The 14941-nt window shown below is 46.0% G+C and overlaps 1 long non-coding RNA gene across 1 annotated transcript in view; it reads right to left on the minus strand.

The window, feature by feature from the left end:
• The window catches only part of LOC143793937 (uncharacterized), a 99684-nt gene that overhangs the window by 68926 nt on the left and 15817 nt on the right, over positions 1-14941 (minus strand). Inside the window, exon 2 of the long non-coding RNA XR_013220343.1 lies at positions 3677-3764. This is a non-coding gene — a long non-coding RNA (uncharacterized LOC143793937). The remainder of the gene's footprint in view (positions 1-3676; positions 3765-14941) is intronic.

Consider the following 14941-nt stretch of genomic DNA (forward strand, 5'->3'; position numbering starts at 1 on the left):
AGGGCATGTCTGTTATCTGGGTGATATGTGATCGCTTCTCCAAGATGGTCCATTTGGTTCCTTTGCCTAAGCTGCCTTCTTCTTCCGATCTGGTCCCTGTGTTTTTTCAGAACGTGGTTCGTTTACACGGCATCCCTGAGAATATTGTGTCAGACAGAGGATCCCAGTTCGTCTCCAGATTCTGGCGATCCTTTTGTGGTAGGATGGGCATTGATTTGTCATTTTCATCCGCTTTTCATCCACAAACTAATGGACAGACGGAGCAAACTAATCAGACTCTGGAGGCTTATTTGAGGTGTTTTGTTTCTGCTGATCAGGACGATTGGGTGACTTTCTTGCCGTTGGCTGAGTTTGCCCTTAATAATCGGGCTAGTTCCGCTACCTTGGTTTCGCCATTTTTCTGCAACTCTGGTTTCCATCCTCGTTTTTCCTCGGGTCATGTGGAGCCTTCCGACTGTCCTGGGGTGGATTCTGTGGTGGATAGGTTGCAGCGGATCTGGAATCATGTGGTGGACAACTTGAAGTTGTCACAGGAGAAGGCTCAGCGTTTTGCCAACCGCCGCCGCGGTGTGGGTCCCCGACTTCGGGTTGGGGATTTGGTGTGGCTTTCTTCTCGCTTTGTTCCTTTGAAGGTCTCCTCTCCCAAATTTAAACCTCGCTTCATTGGTCCTTACAAGATATTGGAAATCCTTAATCCTGTGTCCTTTCGCCTGGATCTTCCTGTGTCATTTGCCATTCACAACGTGTTTCATAGATCCTTGTTGCGGCGGTACGTTGTGCCTGTGGTTCCTTCTGCTGAGCCTCCTGCTCCGGTGTTGGTTGAGGGCGAGTTGGAGTACGTGGTGGAAAAGATCTTGGATTCTCGTCTCTTCAGGCGGAGGCTTCAGTACCTGGTCAAGTGGAAGGGATATGGTCAGGAGGATAATTCCTGGGTGGTCGCCTCTGATGTACATGCGGCCGATTTGGTTCGTGCCTTTCACGCCGCTCATCCTGATCGCCCTGGTGGTCTTGGTGAGGGTTCGGTGACCCCTCACTAAGGGGGGGGTACTGTTGTGAATTTGCTTTTTGGCTCCCTCTAGTGGTTACTAGTTATTTGACTCTGGGTTTTTCTGTCATCCCTTGTATTCTCACCTGGGTCGTTAGTTCAGGGGTGTTGCTATATTAGCTCCCTGGACCTTCAGTTCAATGCCTGGCAACGTAGTAATCAGAGCTAATCTGCTGTGCTCTTGTCTACTGATCCTGGTTCCTGCTAGATCAAGCTAAGTCTGCTTCTTTGCTTTTTTGCTATTTGTTTTGTTTGCATTTTTGTCCAGCTTGTCCTAAACTGTTCCTGACTTTGCTGGAAGCTCTAGGGGGCTGGCGTTCTCCCCCCGGACCGTTAGTCGGTTCAGGGGTTCTTGAATTTCCAGCGTGGATTTTGTTAGGGTTTTTGTTGACCATATAAGTTATCTTTCTATATTCTGCTATTAGTGAAGCGGGCCTCTCTTTGCTAATCCTGGTTCATTTCTGTGTTTGTCATTTCCTCTTACCTCACCGTTATTATTTGTGGGGGGCTTGTATCCAACTTTGGGGTCCCTTTCTCTGGAGGCAAGAGAGGTCTTTGTTTTCCTCTTCTAGGGGTAGTTAGATTCTCCGGCTGGCGCGAGTCATCTAGCAATCAACGTAGGCATGATCCCCGGCTACTTCTAGTGTTGGCGTTAGGATTAGATATATGGTCAATCCAGTTACCACTGCCCTATGAGCTGGATTTTTGTATTTTGCAGACTTACTAGTGCCTCTGAGACCCTCGCCATTGGGGTCATAACACAGAACTCCCAAAAATACCATTTGCAACCACAGGATGGAGCCCAAGAACGGAACTCACAACAGTTTCCCTGCCTGTGTGATTTGGGTCATTGTCATGTTGGAAGACCCAGCCAAAACCCATCTTCAATGCTTTTACTGAGAAAAGAAAGTTATTAGCCAAAATCTCGTGATACATGACCACATCAATCCTCCCTTCAATGCAGTGCAGTTATCCTGTCCCCTTTCCAGAAAAGCACCCCCAAAGTATGATGTCTTGCCCACCATGCTTCACAGTTGGGACTGTGTTCTTGGGGCTGTACTCATCCTTCTTCTTCCCCCAAACACACCGAGTGGAGTTGATACCAGAAAGTTCTATTTTGGTCTCATCTGACCACATGACCTTCTCCTATGCCTCCTCTTGATCATCCAGATAGTCATTGGCAAATTTCAAACAGGCCAGGGCATGTGCTGGTGAGAGTAGGGGGACATTGTGTGCCCTGCATGATATTAATCCATGACAGTGTAGTGTGTTACTAGCAGTAATGTTTGATACAGTGGTTACTGCTTTCTTCAGGCCATTGACCTGGATCACCCATGTAGTTCTGGGCTGATTCCTGACCTTTCTCTGAATCATCCTTACCCCATGAGGTGAGATCTTGCATAAAACCCCAAACCGAGGAAGATTAACTGTCATCTTGTGTTTGTTACATTTTCTAATAATTGTGCTCACAGTTGTTGCCTTCTCACCAAGCTGCTTGCCTATTTTCCTTTAACCCATTCCAGCCTTGTGCAGGTCTTCAATTTTGTCCCCGGTGTCCTTAAGCAGCTCTTTGGTCTTGGCCATAGTGGAGAGGTTGGAGTGTGATTGATTGAGTGTGTGGACAGGTGTCTTTTAAACAGGTAATGAGCTCTAACAGGTGCATTTAATACAGGTAATGAAGGCAGAGTATGAGGGCTTCTTAAAGAAATACTGAAAGTCTGTGAGAGACAGAATTCTTGATGATTGGTAGGTGATCAAATACTTATTTCATGCAATAAAATGTAATTTAATTATATAAAAATTATACAATGTGATTTTTTGCTTATTTTTATTTTTAGATTCTGTCTCTCATAGTTGAAGTGTGCCTACGATAAAAATTACAGACCTCTCCATTCTTTGTAGGTGACAACATTTGTAAAAATTGGCAGAGCTTCAAATACTTATTTTCCCCACGGTACCTGTAAAGTCTAATTCATTTTTTTATAAGTCTTGATAGAATTTTTTTCATATCATTTGGGGGGTTAGGTGGTGATAATGTTTAAGTACTATGTGATCTTTTAGAAGTGTTAATGTGTGTGCAGCTATAGGGGTCTGCAAATCTTGCAAATATCAAACCAACCTTATTACTGTGTCTGAACAGCTGCGTCTCCTGACTTCAGTGCTACATATTTATTATTCTTTCAAGCCAGAATTCAAGCAATTCAAACTCTTGTTTTGCACAAAAAACTAACAGATGGGGACATCTGGAATTTGGAGTTTGCAATGATATTTCTCCCGTTTCATTTTTTTAATTTACTGGAGCACTATCCTTTGTTGCATTTACTTATACTGGTCTTAATCCAGAGTGCTGAAGTAATTGCCTTCTAATAAATGTGGTACACCTTGAGCAGTCCAGCACCACAAAACAAAATCTCCATCAGCTATGAAGTAGTAGTCCCAGCCTCTCTAGCTAACTTCCATTTTTTTTAATAAATTTAAGGCTTTGTGTCCCCAATGAGTTTTTGGTGCGTTTTTGACGCTGCACACTTTTGCTGGATCAAAAACTCACCATCTTACTGTTCCTGCAAAGTGGATGGGATTTATAGAAATCTTATGTCCACTCTGCTTCTTCTTTACTCAGCATAAACTGACCTGTGGTGCATGTTTCAAATCCGCAACATTTCAATTTGTCTTGAGAGTATGTTGAGTTTTCTCCGCCGATTTTTCTTGTAGACTTGCACTAGATGAGGAAAATCCACAGGTAAAGATGTACATCTGTTTTTAGTGCGTTTCTGCAGCAGAAACACATAAAAAATGCATGCAATCTGCACATGACGATATCAATAAAGCTTTGCCAAAGCAAAATACTATTAAGTGTCCAAAACAAAACAGCTTTATTTAAAGCATGACATACCAACTAGAGACAAAAAAGTGTGCATCAAAAACACAATAAAAATGTATGTTAGGAAACCGCACTCAAAAAATGCAAGTAACCTAATTTACTTAATAGGTGCAAAAATGGTGCAGAAAATCTGCAATATCAAAAGCTCACTAAAAACTCTAATCTTAGGAACATTGCTTAAAAAGGAAGGCAAAAAAAATCCAAAAAGTCAAATATTCTTATACAATTATAAATTGCTCAAATATAAACAGCTTATTAATGACATTAAAACTGCTAATGTCTGTAAAGATTTCATGTACTTTTTAAACTTTTCCATAAGATATGTGTTACTGCTTTAGAAGTATCCAAAATAGTTGAGAGATATTAATAAGAGACACATTAGTTTCTTAAACTTCAACCTCCATCTTCTCAATTATGCTTCCTTACTGAATAGGCACATGAGGTTCGTGATTCATAGGCAGGGGTGAACCTAGCCACAATGCTGTCTGAGGCGAACTTCAAAACGGCGCCCCCCCCAAACACATATACAGTACAGCCCCCCTATAGGGCTCCCATCTCATATACAGTCCCCCCATACATTACATGAGTGATAACTATTGTACATTCTACAATAGGTCATAAATCAGACAGTATAGTCCTCCATACAGTATTCTGGGCACCACAGTGCTCCTTACAGGATAATGAGCCTCATATATTGCTCCATACAGTATAATGAGCCCCATATATTGCTCCATACAGTATTGTGGGCACCGCACAGCACCCCATACAGAATAACATGCCCCATATATTGCTCCATACAGTATAATGGCCACACATGATGCTCCATACTGTATAATGGCCACACATGATGCTCCATACTGTATAATGGCCACACAGTGCTCCATACTGTATAATGGGCACACATAATGCTCCATACTGTATAATGGTCACACATGATGCTCCATACTGTATAAAGGCCACACAGTGCTCCATACTGTATAATGGCCACACATGATGCTCCATACTGTATAAAGGCCACACAGTGCTCCATACTGTATAATGGCCACACATGATGCTCCATACTGTATGATGGCCACACAGTGCTCCATACTGTATAATGGCCACATATGATGCTCCATACTGTATAATGGTCACACATGATGCTCCATACTGTATAAAGGCCGCACAGTGCTCCATACTGTATAATGGCCACACATGATGCTCCATACTGTATGATGGCCACACAGTGCTCCATACTGTATAATGGCCACATATGATGCTCCATACTGTATAATGGTCACACATGATGCTCCATACTGTATAAAGGCCACGCAGTGCTCTGTTGTGAACTCCGTTTTCAGGCTCCCTCTTGTGGTCACAGATGGTATTGTGTGACTTTGGTTTTTTGGCTCCCCCTGGTGGTTTGGTCTATTATCCTGCGGGTCTGCTAGATCAGCTGCCTCGTTATTCACCAGGGAGGCTCCTATTTAGCTCTGCTTCACTTCCACTTGTTGCCGGCTGTCAATGTATTCAGTGCTATTCTGATTACTCCTGATTATCTCGTTTTCTGCCTCTTCAGGATAAGCTAAGTTCTGTTTGAATATTTTTTGCTCATCTGCCTGCAATATGATTTCTGTGTATGATGAGTCTAGTCCAGCTTGCTAACATGTGATTTCTTTTTGCTGGTAAGCTCTGGGGTACGGAGTTGCTTCCCCCGCACCGTTAGTTGGTGCGGGGGCTCGAGCAATCTCTGCGTGGATATTTTGAATAGGGTTTTTTTATTGACCGCACAGTTTCCTTCCTATTTTCTGCTATCTAGTATTAGCGGGCCTCATTTGCTAAATCTGATTTCATCTCTGCGTTTGTGCTTTCCCCTTAACTCACCGTTAATATTTGTGGGGGGCTATTCTATATCTTTGGGGTCATTCCACTGAGGCAAGTGAGGACTTACTTTCCTTCCAGGAATAGTCAGTTTCTCAGGCCATGACGAGACATCTAGGATTTTTAGGTAACGTTCCACGGCTGCCTATAGTTGTTTGCGGATAGGATCAGGTTGCGGTCAATCTAGTTACCACTTCCCCAGAGCTAGTAGTCTGTTCAGTTACTTAGCTAGTCCGACCTGCAATCCTTGCCACTAGGATCATAACAGTACAGACGGCCAATAAAGTGTTAATTGCATGGCAGAAGCAGGAGAAAAGAAGCTTGGAGATTTTTTATTTTTTTTTGCTGCCGTGTGTCTAGCTGCTGTGTGTCTGGCTTCTCTCCTCCTCTTAATCTTGGTGTGGCTCTGAGTTCAGCTGCTGATATGGATATCCAGAGTTTAGCCTCCAGTGTAGATCATCTTGCTGCAAGGGTACAAAGTATTCAGGATTTTGTTGTGCACAGTCCTATGTCAGAGCCTAGAATACCTATTCCGGAGTTGTTTTCTGGAGATAGATCTAGGTTCCTGAATTTTAAGAACAATTGCAAGTTGTTTCTTTCTTTGAAACCTCTTTCATCTGGAGATTCTGTTCAGCAAGTAAAGATTATTATTTCTTTCTTGCGTGGCAATCCTCAAGATTGGGCTTTCGCATTGGCTCCAGGGGATCCTGCATTGCTCAGTGTGGATGCGTTTTTTCTGGCCCTTGGATTGCTCTATGAGGAACCTAATCTTGAGAACCAGGCTGAAAAAGTGTTGTTGGCCCTCTCTCAGGGGCAAGATGATGCAGAGGTGTACTGCCAGAAATTTCGGAAATGGTCGGTGCTTACTCAATGGAATGAGTGTGCCCTGGCTGCAAATTTCAGAAAAGGTCTTTCTGAAGCCATTAAGAATGTCATGGTGGGGTTCCCTACGCCTGCAGGTCTGAATGAGTCAATGACTCTGGCCATTCAGATTGATCGGCGTTTGCGGGAGCGCAAACCTGCGCACCATTTGGCGGTGTCTTCTGAACAGACACCTGAGTCTATGCAATGTGATAGAATTCTGACCAGAAGTGAACGGCAAAATTATAGACGGCAAAATGGGTTGTGCTTTTACTGTGGTGACTCAGCTCATGTTATCTCAGCATGCTCTAAGCGCACAAAAAAGATTGATAAATCTGTCACCATCGGTACTTTACAGCCTAAGTTTATTTTGTCTGTTACCCTGATTTGTTCCCTGTCATCTTACCCGGTTATGGCTTTTGTGGATTCAGGTGCTGCCCTGAGTCTGATGGATTTGTCATTTGCCAGGTGCTGTGGTTTTGTTTTGGAGCCTTTAAAATTCCCTATTCCACTAAGGGGAATTGATGCTACACCATTGGCTACGAATAAACCTCAGTACTGGACACAAGTGACCATGTGCATGACTCCTGTTCATCAGGAGGTGATTCGCTTTCTTGTATTGCATAATTTGCATGATGTTGTCGTGTTGGGCCTGCCATGGTTGCAGACTCATAATCCAGTCCTGGATTGGAAAGCAATGTCTGTGTCAAGTTGGGGTTGTCAGGGAATTCATGGCGACGCTCCTGTGGTGTCAATTGCTTCATCCACTCCTTCTGAGGTCCCTGCGTTTTTGTCAGATTACCAGGATGTATTTGATGAGCCCAAACTCAGTTCTCTACCTCCTCATAGGGATTGTGATTGTGCTATAAATTTGATTCCTGGTAGTAAGTTTCCTAAGGGACGACTTTTCAATTTGTCAGTGCCGGAGCATGCTGCTATGCGGAGTTATATAAAGGAGTCTTTGGAGAAAGGACTTATTCGCCCCTCCTCCTCCCCTCTTGGTGCGGGGTTCTTTTTTGTGGCTAAGAAGGATGGTTCCTTGAGACCTTGTATTGATTATCGCCTTCTAAACAAAATCACGGTCAAATTTCAGTATCCTTTGCCATTGTTATCTGATCTGTTTGCTCGCATTAGGGGGTCTAGTTGGTTCACCAAGATAGATCTTCGTGATGCGTATAACCTTGTGCGTATTAAGCAAGGTGATGAATGGAAAACTGCATTTAATACGCCCGAAGGCCATTTTGAGTATGTGGTGATGCCTTTTGGACTTTCTAACGCTCCTTCTGTCTTTCAGTCCTTTATGCACGACATCTTCCGCGAATATCTGGATAAATTTATGATTGTGTATCTGGATGATATTCTGTTTTTTTCGGATGATTGGGAGTCCCATGTTAAGCAGGTCAGGATGGTGTTTCAGGTCCTGGGTGCCAATACTTTGTTTGTGAAGGGCTCAAAATGTCTTTTTGGAGTCCAGAAGGTCTCTATTTTGGGTTTCATTTTTTCTCCTTCTGCTATTGAGATGGACCCAGTCAAGGTTCAGGCTATTCTTGACTGGACTCAGCCTACATCTGTTAAGAGTCTTCAGAAGTTCTTGGGTTTTGATAATTTTTACCGTCGCTTCATCGCTAATTTTTCTGGTGTTGTTAAGCCATTGACGGATTTGACCAAGAAGGGTTCTGATGTTACTAATTGGTCTCCTGCGGCTGTGGAGGCCTTTCGGGAGCTGAAGCGCCGGTTTTCTTCGGCTCCGGTCTTATGTCAGCCAGACGTCTCCCTTCCTTTCCAGGTCGAGGTTGATGCTTCTGAGATTGGAGCGGGGGCTGTTTTGTCGCAGAGAAGCTCTGATGGCTCTGTGAAGAAGCCATGTGCTTTCTTTTCAAGAAAGTTTTCGCCTGCCGAGCGGAATTATGATGTTGGTAATCGGGAGTTGTTGGCTATGAAGTGGGCATTTGAGGAGTGGTGACATTGGCTCGAGGGAGCTAAGCATCGTGTGGTGGTCTTGACTGATCACAAGAATTTGATTTATCTCGAGTCGGCCAAGCGGCTGAATCCTAGACAGGCTCGTTGGTCGTTGTTTTTCTCTCGTTTTGATTTTGTGGTCTCATACCTGCCTGGTTCGAAGAATGTGAAGGCTGATGCTCTTTCTAGGAGTTTTGTGCCTGACTCTCCTGGTGATTCAGAGCCAGCTGGTATCCTCAGAGAAGGCGTGATTTTGTCTGCCATCTCCCCAGATTTGCGACGAGTGCTGCAGGAGTTTCAGGCGGATAGACCTGACCATTGTCCACCGGAGAGACTGTTTGTCCCGGATAGATGGACCAGCAGAGTTATTTCCGAGGTTCATTCTTCGGTGTTGGCAGGCCATCCTGGGATTTTTGGTACCAGAGATTTGGTGGCTAGGTCCTTCTGGTGGCCTTCCTTGTCACGGGATGTGCGTTCCTTTGTGCAGTCTTGTGGAATTTGTGCTCGGGCTAAGCCTTGCTGTTCTCCTGCCAGTGGCTTGTTGTTGCCTTTGCCTGTCCCGAAGAGGCCTTGGACGCACATTTCCATGGATTTTATTTCAGATCTCCCTGTCTCTCAGAGAATGTCGGTCATTTGGGTGGTGTGTGATCGTTTTTCTAAAATGGTCCATTTGGTGCCCTTGCCTAAGTTGCCTTCCTCCTCCGAGTTGGTTCCTCTGTTTTTTCAAAATGTGGTTCATTTGCACGGGATCCCTGAAAATATTGTTTCCGACAGAGGATCCCAGTTTGTGTCTAGATTTTGGCGGACCTTTTGTGCTAAGATGGGCATTAATTTGTCTTTTTCGTCGGCCTTCCATCCTCAGACGAATTGCCAAACCGAGCGCACTAATCAGACTTTGGAAACCTATTTAAGATGTTTTGTTTCTGCTGTTCAGGACGACTGGGTGACTTTTTTGCCATTGGCCGAGTTTGCCCTTAATAATCGGGCTAGTTCTGCTACTTTGGTTTCGCCTTTTTTTTGTAATTCAGGGTTTCATCCTCGTTTTTCCTCGGGTCAGGTGGAGTCTTCTGACTGTCCTGGAGTGGATGTTGTGGTGGATAGGTTGCATCAAATCTGGAATCATGTGGTGGACAATTTGAAGCTGTCACAAGAGAAGGCTCAGCGCTTTGCCAACCGCCGTCGCTGTGTGGGTCCACGACTTCGCGTTGGGGATTTGGTGTGGTTGTCTTCTCACTTTGTTCCTATGAAGGTCTCCTCTCCTAAGTTTAAGCCTCGGTTTATCAGTCCTTATAAGATTTTGGAAGTCCTTAACCCTGTGTCATTTAGTTTGGACCTCCCGGCATCGTTTGCTATTCATAATGTGTTCCATCGGTCGTTGTTGCTGAGGTATGTGGTGCCTGTGGTTCCTTCGGTTGAGCCTCCTGCCCCTGTGCTGGTTGAGGGCGAATTGGAATACGTGGTGGAGAAGATCTTGGATTCTCGTATTTCTAGAGGCTTCAGTATTTGGTTAAGTGGAAAGGCTATGGTCAGGAAGATAATTCCTGGGTTGTCGCCTCTGATGGTCATGCGGCCGATTTGGTTCGTGCCTTCCATGTGGCTCACCCTGATCGCCCTGGGGGTTTTGATGAGGGTTCGGTGACCCCTCCTCAAGGGGGGGGTACTGTTGTGAAATCCGTTTTCAGGCTCCCTCTTGTGGTCACAGATGGTATTGTGTGACTTTGGTTTTTTGGCTCCCCCTGGTGGTTTGGTTTATTATCCTGCGGGTCTGCTGGATCAGCTGCCTCGTTATTCACCAGGGAGGCTCCTATTTAGCTCTGCTTCACTTCCACTTGTTGCCGGCTGTCAATGTATTCAGTGCTATTCTGATTACTCCTGATTATCTTGTTTTCTGCCTCTTCAGGATAAGCTAAGTTCTGTTTGAATATTTTTTGCTCATCTGCCTGCAATATGATTTCTGTGTATGATGAGTCTAGTCCAGCTTGCTAACATGTGATTTCTTTTTGCTGGTAAGCTCTGGGGTACGGAGTTGCTTCCCCCGCACCGTTAGTTGGTGCGGGGGCTCGAGCAATCTCTGTGTGGATATTTTGAATAGGGTTTTTTTATTGACTGCACAGTTTCCTTCCTATTTTCTGCTATCTAGTATTAGCGGGCCTCATTTGCTAAATCTGATTTCATCTCTGCATTTGTGCTTTCCTCTTAACTCACCGTTAATATTTGTGGGGGGCTATTCTATATCTTTGGGGTCATTCCACTGAGGCAAGTGAGGACTTACTTTCCTTCCAGGAATAGTCAGTTTCTCAGGCCGTGACGAGACGTCTAGGATTTTTATTTAACGTTCCACGGCTGCCTATAGTTGTTTGCGGATAGGATCAGGTTGCGGTCAATCTAGTTACCACTTCCCCAGAGCTAGTAGTCTGTTCAGTTACTTAGCTAGTCCGACCTGTGATCCTTGCCACTAGGATCATAACAGTGCTCCATACTGTATGATGGCCACACATGATGCTCCATACTGTATGATAGCCACACAGTGCTCCATACTGTATAATGGGCACACATAATGCTCCATACTGTATAATGGGCCCACATGATGCTCCATACTGTATAATGGCCACACATAGTTACTCCTACACACGCGGCTGCGCTCCGTACACCTTGCACACACGGCTCCACTCCGTACTCATGCGGCTCCGCTCGATACACCTCGCACACACCCGGCTCTGCTCCATACACCTCATATACATATGGCTCTGCTCCATACACCTCATATACACCAGGCTCCACTCCATACACCTCATACATACACAGCTCTATACACCTTGTACACACACGGCTCCATACACCTCGTACACATTCAGCTCCGCTCCATACATCTCATACACACATGGCTCCGCTCCATACACCTCATACATATATGGCTCCGCTCCATACACCCCGAACACATTCAGCTCCGCTCCATATACCTCATACACACACACGGCTCCGCTCCATACACCTCATATACACACGCCTCCGCTCCATACACCTCGTACACATTCAGCTCCGCTCCATACACCTCGTACACACACTTACCATGGCAACCAGCACAGCAGAGTCCTGCAATCCATGGAGGTCCCGATCATGTGACCCCTGACTCCTCTCCTCCTGTGACCTCATCACAGGTCCTGTATGCACAGAGCAGCCAATATATGGTGTGCTGCTCTGCGGGTGCGGGGATGACCGGCTGATATTGCGCACCACACTAATGACAGCAAATGTCAGGGATTATGGAGAGTCGGCACCAGGTGTTCTGACCGCCGCTCTGCCGCCCCCTGTCTTTCAGTGACGACTGCCACCTGAAGCAAAGGGCTCAACTTGCCCCATGATAGCGGCGCCCCTGCCTGTTTGTCCTATCTGTAATAGTTTAGTCAAACAAAAAAAGAGACTTTGGCCGCCCCCACACAGAACCGACATTATTCTCAGTCAGAGAGGAACCTAAACCCAGACTCATCACTACATCTATATATAGTGAAATAACCGTGGTCACCACTGCCCGGACTATTAGGTCCATTGCTAGCATGAACAGAACAATAAATATGTGAGTGCAGAGCTCTGGAATCATGCACGATCCTTCAGGAGATGTTACACAGTGGACATTATAGCTGAAGTGTGATAATGTGAGGGACGATAACTGCAGAACCTTCAGGTGTTGGGTGCTGGGTACCAGAGTGCACAGCGCTCATCTGCACTGACAGCATCACATACACTAGCACCGCACTGCCTGCACCCCAGCACAGTACTGGACAGGACTCCGGATACTCAGGGGAGCGCACATCACATACACCAGCACCGCACTGCCTGCACCCCAGCACAGTACTGGACAGGACTCCGGATGCTCAGGGGAGCGCACAGGTTACACTGCGCTGGATATATGCAAGGGATTGTTATTGGAGGGGGGGATTTGTTATGTGGGATCCTGCTAAGCAGAGACAAAGGTGGATTCAGGCCTGATCATACTCAAGAATCACAGGCAGTATATCCATATACACTCATTTACTCATCACTAGTGTTGAGCGATACCTTCCGATATCGGAAAGTATCGGTATCGGAAAGTATCGGCCGATACTGTCAAAGTATCGGATCTAATCCGATACCGATACCCGATCCCAATGCAAGTCAATGGGACGAAAATATCGGAATTAAAATAAACCCTTTCTTTCCTTGTAGGTTAATTCTACATGAAGGGAAACAACTAAGAATAATGTAGGATGTATTGGGGGAGGTGGCGGAGACATTAAAGGCACAGAGGTTTAGCCCAAACAAATAGAATAGCAGGTTTTTTGGGGTTTTTTTATGACGGTCGGCGTTAGAAAGATTTTGACTATTTTTTTTTTTAATTATTTTGTCAGATATTGATGTTTCACTACTTCCACGTCCTTCACCTTCTTTTTTACTTCTCCCACACTTTCTTCTTCATTATCCTCATCATCAGCTTCTTTGACATCAACTATCTTCACCTTATTCATTTTCTTCTACCTCTAATTTTTTTTTTTACATTGTTCATATTCTTTTTATTTAACTATTATCTTTTTCATATTCAACTTCTCCATCATATTCTTATTTGTAACAGGCATTCCCGTAGTTGTTATCTATAAAAGTTTGAAGATTACACCTTCCGTTCTGCCTGTCACAAAAGAGTTACATTTGTCCGCGTTCAGTTTGGCCTGCAGCATCAGGCTTTATCCAGGGGCACCACGAGGAGGAACGGACTCACCCCCATACACTGCTTAGTCTTCTTCTGCTTATAATTTAGATAATATCTTTTGCTCTGATATTTAGTCTTATGCTTAATGTTCTTCTGCTCTTTGTTCTGCAGCCTCTTGTTCTTCTGCTTCTCGGTCTCCCATGTCGTCGTCGTCTCCAGGGTCGTCGTCTCCGGGGTCGTCGTCATCGGGGTCGTCATCATCGGGGTCGTCTTCAGGGTCATCGTCTCCAGGGTCGTCGTCATCTCGGTGGTTGTCGTCTCTGGTGTCGTCATCATCTTAGGGGTGGTCTACCGGGTCATCGTCTTTAGGGTCTTGAACTTGGAAATGTAGCAGAAGGTACAAGAAGGCTGAGAAAATGCCGAGAAACAGCTGATGGATCTGGAACTCGGATGGCTACCCGAAGGTCCAAGAGCCAATGGAACTACCGTGGACCAGCTGACGTTACTGGAACCCGGTTACTAAGCAGGAGGTACCCGTGCCTGAAAGCACTACCAAGGACCACCTGACGCTGGTGGAACTCGGATACCCAGAGGGAGGCACCTAAGCCAAAGGCTCTGCCCGGAACCAGCTGACGGTACTGGAACCAGGATGGGGAGCAGAAGGTACAAGAGCAAAAGACACTGCCGAGAACCAGCTGACGGTACTGGAACCCGGATGGGTAGCCGAAGGTCCAAGAGCCAATGGAACTACCGAGGACCAGCTGACGTTACTGGAACCCGGTTACTAAGCAGGAGGTACCCGTGCCTGAAAGCACTACCAAGGACCACCTGACGTTGGTGGAACTCGGATACCCAGAGGGAGGCACCTAAGCCAAAGGCTCTGCCCGGAACCAGCTGACGGTACTGGAACCAGGATGGGGAGCAGAAGGTACAAGAGCAAAAGACACTGCCGAGAACCAGCTGATGGTACTGGAACCCGGATGGGTAGCCGAAGGTCCAAGAGCCAATGGAACTACCGAGGACCAGCTGACGTTACTGGAACCCGGTTACTAAGCAGGAGGTACCCATGCCTGAAAGCACTACCAAGGACCACCTGACGTTGGTGGAACTCGGATACCCAGAGGGAGGCACCTAAGCCAAAGGCTCTGCCCGGAACCAGCTGACGGTACTGGAACCAGGATGGGGACCTATTCAAGCTTGTCTTCCTAGAGCCCCAACTGGCGGTGTTAGAGCCCAGGGTCAGCAGAAGGAGGAGCAGGGGGAGGGGAGTGTAGGCCGAAGCCTGCACTGGCGGCAGCTTTGGGTCTGTTGTGCCTGCGTGGCGGTCGCAGGACACGTTGCCGGCTACACAGCAGGGGAACAGCTGGCGGTGCTGAACCCCACTGACACATTGGCGAGGTGTTTGGCTCTGTGCAGCCAGCACTTCCGGACAGCAACTAGCGTTGTTGGAGCCCGGGCTCTGCCGGTGGAGCAGAGTGTAGGCCGAAGCCTAATTGAACCGATTTCAAAGGTAACCTTTAACCCCCCCTCAGGGGTTACAAACTAGAAGAGCCACAGCTTATGCAGCAGTAGTGCCGCACAAGTCAAAGGTTGCTCTTTTAATTTTTCTCCTTGCACACGCCGAATGAAACACGTATAACATTTAGCCCTTTAT

This window comes from Ranitomeya variabilis, chromosome 1 (genome assembly GCF_051348905.1).
Source record: "Ranitomeya variabilis isolate aRanVar5 chromosome 1, aRanVar5.hap1, whole genome shotgun sequence".
NCBI classification, from domain to species: Eukaryota; Metazoa; Chordata; class Amphibia; order Anura; family Dendrobatidae; genus Ranitomeya; species Ranitomeya variabilis.